At 39.1% G+C, this 7,096-nt stretch overlaps 1 non-coding gene across 1 annotated transcript; it reads left to right on the forward strand.

Moving 5' to 3' along the window:
* Nucleotides 1-4,697: 4,697 nt before the first annotated feature.
* TRNAD-GUC lies at nt 4,698-4,769 on the forward strand. Its single transcript has one exon. It is a non-coding gene; the product is annotated as a tRNA-Asp (tRNA).
* The last annotated feature ends 2,327 nt before the right edge of the window (nt 4,770-7,096 follow it).

Here is a 7,096-nt window from a genome sequence, read left to right on the forward strand (position 1 = left end):
TTTGAATTTTTATGTAGTTCTAACTCTTCTAATCTCCTAACTATTGATGCCATGTTTGCTCTACCCTCAAAATCCGCTTCAATCCTAAAAGCCTTTGCTTCGGATGTAGTCTTTCTGGTTTCACGGATGGATTCCCACTGTTGCGTCTTTTCAGCTACTTCAATCAAGAAGTCCCAAGACGCGTCAGCAGTTTTATCTACGAATAGACCATTACACATCGACTCAACCGTTGTTCGGGTGGACACATCTAGACCTTCATACAAAATTTGCACAAGTCTCCATTTTTCAAAACCATGATGGGGACATTGGAGCAATAATTCATTGAATCTCTCCAGGTATCTAGCTAAGGTCTCACCTTCTAATTGCACAAAGCTATTCAGACTTTGACGAATTGTCGCAGTCTTGTGGTTCGGGAAAAACTTTTTGAAAAACTCCTTTATGAGGTCATCCCATGTCATGATGGATTGAGGCTGTAAAGCATAGAGCCAGGCATTTGCCTTATCTTTCAGGGAGAAAGGAAAAAGCCTTAACTTCAGGGTTTCGTCGGTCATTTGAGTGAAACGCAGAGTTCCACAAATTTCCTCGAATTCTCTCACGTGGTGGTACGGGTTTTCATTCTCAACACCTCTAAGAATAGGAAGCATCTGTATTGTGCTTGATTTCAGCTCATAATGGCCATTAGCCTCGGGTAGCACAATACAAGAAGGTTGACTGGCTCTAGTTGGGTACATATAATCCTTGAGGGTACGGGTTCTCCCATTGTTTCTGGTTGATCTGGACTGTCTCCCTCAGAACTTAGAATTTCGATAGGTTCGTCTGGGTTAATTCTAACAAGTCTGTTTGTCTGGTCTCTGTAGGTCACAATCATGTCCTAGTAGGTACCTTAACTAACATGTTGGTCAGACAGAGCAATCGGAAACAATTTGGCCCACAAGGGTTATGAAGATTTTTTTGAATGGGTTTTGGTTTAAAGAAGGGTTTTGTTTTTGGTTTAAAAATTGGGCTTTGGAAAAAAAATTTTGAACTAAACCTAGCATAAATTATCACAACTCATAAAAGAAAATAAAAACAATAATAATAATTAAAACAAACCCATAAAAGAAAAAAAGAAAAATAAAAGAAAAATAAAAGAAAACAAAAAAAAAATAATTACAGTCCCAAATAAGAAAAATAAAGAAAAAAAAGAAAAATAAAAGAAAAATTATTACAATCCCAAATAAACCCATACTTACCACTATACTACAACGACCCAAACACAGATACCGCGTGACAGGCGTGACAGGCTATTTTTAGTCACAGACCCAAATTTCTCAAAATTATAAAATTAGGGTTTATAGAAAAATCCCCAAATTCCAACAGTGAAATTAGCTCACCTAATCGTCAAATTGACGTCGACCCATCCTTTCTCTGACTCTCCTGTATCACTCCATGCCTTCAATTTCACTCTAGCTCGACCTAATTTACCAATTTTGCACGCCTAGGGTTTCTGAAAGAGAACGTGCAAAAATTGAGAAATTAGATGGACTAGGGAGATGGGAGTAGATGGTATTGGTTGTTGGGTGATGGGGTGATGATGGTGGAGGAGTGGTGGTGGCAGTGGAGTTGGTGGTGATGATGGTGGTGCGGCAGTTGCAGGGTGATGGCTCTGCAGAGGGGGTTGGTGGAGAAGAAAGGGTTCGATGGTTTGGGAGAGAAGGGTGTTTGGTTAGGTGGATGGGTTCGGTCGCTAGGGTGTTAGGCAGGTTCATCGAGTTCGATGTTTCGTGAGATGGGACGCGAGATGCGAAGCTGGTAGGTGAATCAGACGGTGATGCGGAGTGAAGCTTGTAGCGACCGTCAGATTATATGATACAACAAAATCAACGATGCCAGATGGAGTTAGGTGTTGTAGTGTTAGGCGGAGATATCAAACTTTGATGCACAGCAAGGGAGCGACCGTTGGATTCAACTACCATCTAATCTGAAGGCTTGGAATTTCAGCGCTGTGGTGCTCGGCAGAGACTTCAGATTTTGATGCTCTATGAAGGAGCGACCGTCGGATGCTTCTGAGAAATGATCTGATGGCTGAGAACGGAGGCGCTTTTGTGTGTAGAAAATGAGGTTGTGCGCACCATTCTTCGCGGCTTCCTTGCGTAATTTCTCCCGGCTTTTCACTACTTTTCTGCTCTTTTCGCTCCGCGACTCATCCGAACTTTATTTACTACCTAAAAATGCAAAATTAATTAATAAAAATATTATTCTTGAAAACAATGAAAATACAGAATATGGGATAAAATGTAGAATTAATGCATAAAAGATGAGTTAAAATGCCAACAAAAAGGGATAAATATATACAATATTTGGCACTCATCAAATACCCCCAAACCTGAATTTTACTTGTCCTCAAGTAAAACAAAACTAAGGAAATCCTAACTATACCACTGTCGCTGGTCTCTCGAATGCATTTAGCGTATGCACTAAGCCTTTTAAACCACTAAGTGTCCCTAGTGGACGAGTTGAAGTCTCGTGAAGGTTTACCAGAGGTGTGCCTACAAAACCTAAGGACAAAATATAAGCTCATATTCCATCAAACGTGACATGTGCAAAACAGTTAAGCTCACAGCAAAATGGAGATGTCAATCTAGCTATCGAAGGCACAATCCTAGCACTGATAACAAATAAAAGACATGTGATAAGAGTGTAAAGTGTATCTACACATGTGTAAAGAAAGATCTGAAGTTATGACTACTAATCACCAAGAGATAGTTTCTCAGGCTAAGAACTGAGGTCGAAATCTAGCTAGCTGTCCGGACTTTACGAGAATTGTGAATGAGTTGGAGGTATTTCACAATTACTCGCGTTGTACATCAATGGCATACACCCTCCTTGCTTATTACAATGAAACAACAAAAATAACTCTTTACATGACTCTTATTTACATTGACTATTCTTTTTTATTTTTTGAACAAGAGATGATGGAATTGATAAATACTTGATTTTTTTTTTTGGTATTTTTCTGATATTTTTTCTGAATAAATACATCGTTTTTTTTTTTTTTTTTTTTTTTTAAGAGTAAACACTTTTGATACAAATACAAAAGGAAACAAAAATTACATGACACTTTGCAAGAGGTAGCCCTTTTTGATGCACCCAGTTAAATTCGATGGTTGTCTTTCTTAATGTAACCTCCACCTTCTATCCCAACCAACCAAAGAACAAGCTAGTCAAGTTTCGTTCAGTATTCTAAAGTGATTGGCAATCGTAACTTCCTATCAAACACCTTGCAGATCGAGGCCATACATGTATTGGTAGATCGTGCGCGTGCAAATTTCTTATCACTATGTGAATTGTGCTAGAATCAGGGTGCCTAAATATCTAGACTAAGACTCCTAATAAAAATACATATTTGCACAAGAGTCAACATTTCAAGGTAAATGAGCTCCATTTTTATGATTTTTTTCAATTTTTTAATTTTTTTTTGAATTTTGATTTTTCAATTTTTTTTGGAATTTTTCAATTTTTTTTCAAAAAGAAGGAGTTCGTTTTTAATTATGGCAAATTATCATGGTATCTACTCTATACCCCAAACCTAAAACTAACATTGTCCTCAATGTTTCAAATATGGAAAGAATTAAAATGCAACATATGGAAAGGGACATGCTGAGTAGAGTAAAAGGAGAGAGAATACCCGATTTCGGCGAAAGCAGAATTAAAACTCCGTTATTCAAGGCAAAAATCCAACATATTTCAGCCGAGATCATATTGGATTAGCAAAATATATACAAAAGGAACAAAAGGGTTTTTAAGAAATTTTATCTACTGGATTATATACAAAAAATCACCATACACCAAAAGTCTAAAGAGTTGAGGATCAACCCAAAAGAAAAAGTGTAGAGACATGGAAAGTTTCAAAACACTAAAATTGGACTTAAATGGGAGAAAAATAAAACTTTTTTTTTTTTTTAGAAAAAGAAAATAAAATTTGGTTTTTGAATGGGAGCAAGGGAAATTTTTGGTTTTTTTTTTTTTTTTTTTTTTTTTTTTTGAATGGGAGCAAGCCCACTGTTTGTCCTCTAATGGAATGAAGGCTGCGGCCTACGAAAATCCAAGTTTTAATTTTGAAAGTTTAATTTGGCCCAGTTGGTTAAGGCCCGACGTTTGTTTTAAAACTTTGGTTTCGAGGTCCACTCTTGAGTGGAAGCAAGTCCACAATCAGTTATAAGCTCAGCTGGGTTTAAACCCAGAGTCCAAAATACAAGTCCAATGAAAGAATTTAAACAAGCCCACACAAAATAAATACAAGCCCACAAATTAAACAAACAAGCCCAAAAATAAATTATTACAAACCCAAAATAAAAAGATAAAAAGCCCAAAAAAATTGGGTTAATTATTACAAGCCCACAATTAAAGAAATTTGGAAGCCCACAGGTTGGGTTCTCTCAATGGAATGGGTTTAGGCTTACCTTTTTAGCACAACCCAGCTGCTCTGATATTGTTGCAAAAACCCAGTTGGGTTTTGGTTCTTTTCCTTGGTGGCGTCCCAGCAGAGGAAAAACAGGTTCAGAACAACAGGTCCAATAGCAAATGAAATGAAGCAGATGCAGATGCAAATGCTATGAAATGAAATGCAAAATAGCTAAGAAAAACACAGATAAAACACAGCACCAATCCCCGGCAGCGGCACCAAGATTATAAAATTAGGGTTTATAGAAATTTGGGTCGTTGTAGTATAGTGGTAAGTATTCCCGCCTGTCACGCGGGTGACCCGGGTTCGATCCCCGGCAGCGGCGCCAAAAACTTGGTAGGCTTTGAAAAGGGTATATAAATGAGCGCAATAAAAACGGGGGCCTACAGTAATACCGCAAGTGCACGGTTGTCAGTTGTAGCTCGTGCAAGTACGGGTCGATCCACAGAGATCGGGTGTGTTTTGGAGTTTTCTAGCTATTTGGGTTCCTAAATTGTTGTTGGGCTTTGAAGCCTTTTGGCTTCAATTGGGCTTAATGGGTTTGTTTCAATAAAAGGAACTGAGCTTGGGCTCAGTTGGTCTTTGAAGTGCAAATGGGCTTTGGCCTTAAACTTAGGCTTTTGATTAAGCCTGAATTGGATTGGGCCTTAATGAATTTGGGTTTTGGTCTTAAACAACTGGGCTTTGGTTAAGCCCACAGTTGACTGAATTGGGCTTCAGGTTGAGTTGAGCTTTGGGCTTGAGTGCACAGCAATGAACTGAATTGGGCTCAGCTGGCTTTGATCTTTGCTTGGCTGCAGGAACTGTAAGACTGCACAGCAGCTGCACAAGTGAGCAGCAACAGTTTGGAAGGCAGGGGAAGAAGTGGCAGCAGCACAAGTGACAGAGAAGGCAATGCACAGCAGGAGAAAAGCAATGCAGCAGCAACAGGGTTGCAGCAGCAGACAACAGCAACAGCAGCAGCAGAAGGGCAGCAGCAGCAGCTGCAGGGGAAGGAAAGCAACAGGAGAAGAAGTGGCAGCAGCACAAGTGCTGCACAGCAGCTGCACAAGCAGTGCAAGAGATGCAACCACAGGGCAAAAGCAAGGCAACAGAGAAGCAACAGACAAGGCAGTGAAGCAATAACTAAACAGATTAAAGACTAAACAGCAATAAAGCAGAAGGCTAACAAAATAAACAAAAGGAAACAAAAACAGGGCAACACATGGCAAAAGCAAAGAACAAAACAAGATTGAACCAAGGCCTGAGGCCAAGGGCAGGGATGTGGAAAAACTGACAGAGCAAGGCTAAGGCAAGGCTAAGGCAAACAAATAGAATGGGAAGAAAACTAGCTTGCTATGAGCACTAGTTTCTCCCAATGCTCAATCACAGTACAACCTAAGCATACAACAAGAATGGCAAGATAATCAGCTTGCTAAGAGCACTGATTTCGTCCATTGCACAATCACACCAATGCTTCACAGATACCTAGCCTAGCATTCCATCAAACTAACAGCAAGTTTAAACATAACAGGAACATTTAACAAGATATTCTAGAGTCTAACAGAACCTTAACAACATTGAACTAACAGGATACTAACACAACTAACATGAACATAACTGAAATTAACAATGAACATTTAACAGAAACACTAACAGGATATTGCACAGACATTAACAAAATTTGAACTTAACTGAAATTGAACTGAAACATGAAAATTAACAGAACTTGAAAGTTCTGGATGCAGGCTAGTCCAAACATAGTTATTACAACACACACATAACTTGTAGAGACCGTGATGTGAAGTGAAGCTTGTAGAGACCGTCAGATTTTTTGATACAACGAAGTTAACGGCTCTAGATGGGGTTAGGTGTTGTAGTGTAAGGCGGAGATATCAAACGTTGATGAACAGCAAGGGAGCGACCGTTGGATTCAACTACCATCTAATCTGAAGGCTTGGAATTTCAGCGCTGTGGTGCTCGGCAGAGACTTCAGATTTTGATGCTCTATGAAGGAGCGACCGTCGGATGCTTCTGAGAAATGATCTGATGGCTGAGAACGGAGGCGCTTTTGTGTGTAGAAAATGAGGTTGTGCGCACCATTCTTCGCGGCTTCCTTGCGTAATTTCTCCCGGCTTTTCACTACTTTTCTGCTCTTTTCGCTCCGCGACTCATCCGAACTTTATTTATTACCTAAAATGCAGAATTAATTAATAAAATATTTATTCTTGAAAACAATGAAAATAGAAGAATATGGGATAAAATGTAGAATTAATGCATAAAAGATGAGTTAAAATGCCACAAAAAGGGATAAATATATACAATATTTGGCACTCATCAAATACCCCCAAACCTGAATTTTACTTGTCCTCAAGTAAAACAAAACTAAGGAAATCCTAACTATCCACTGTCGCTGGTCTCTCGAATGCATTTAGCGTATGCACTAAGCCTTTTAAACCACTAAGTGTCCCTAGTGGACGAGTTGAAGTCTCGTGAAGGTTTACCAGAGGTGTGCCTACAAAACCTAAGGACAAAATATAAGCTCATATTCCATCAAACGTGACATGTGCAAAACAGTTAAGCTCACAGCAAAATGGAGATGTCAATCTAGCTATCGAAGGCACAATCCTAGCACTGATAACAAATAAAAGACATGTGATAAGAGTGTAAAGT

This window comes from Papaver somniferum, unplaced genomic scaffold, assembly GCF_003573695.1.
Source record: "Papaver somniferum cultivar HN1 unplaced genomic scaffold, ASM357369v1 unplaced-scaffold_128, whole genome shotgun sequence".
Classification (NCBI taxonomy): Eukaryota; Viridiplantae; Streptophyta; class Magnoliopsida; order Ranunculales; family Papaveraceae; genus Papaver; species Papaver somniferum.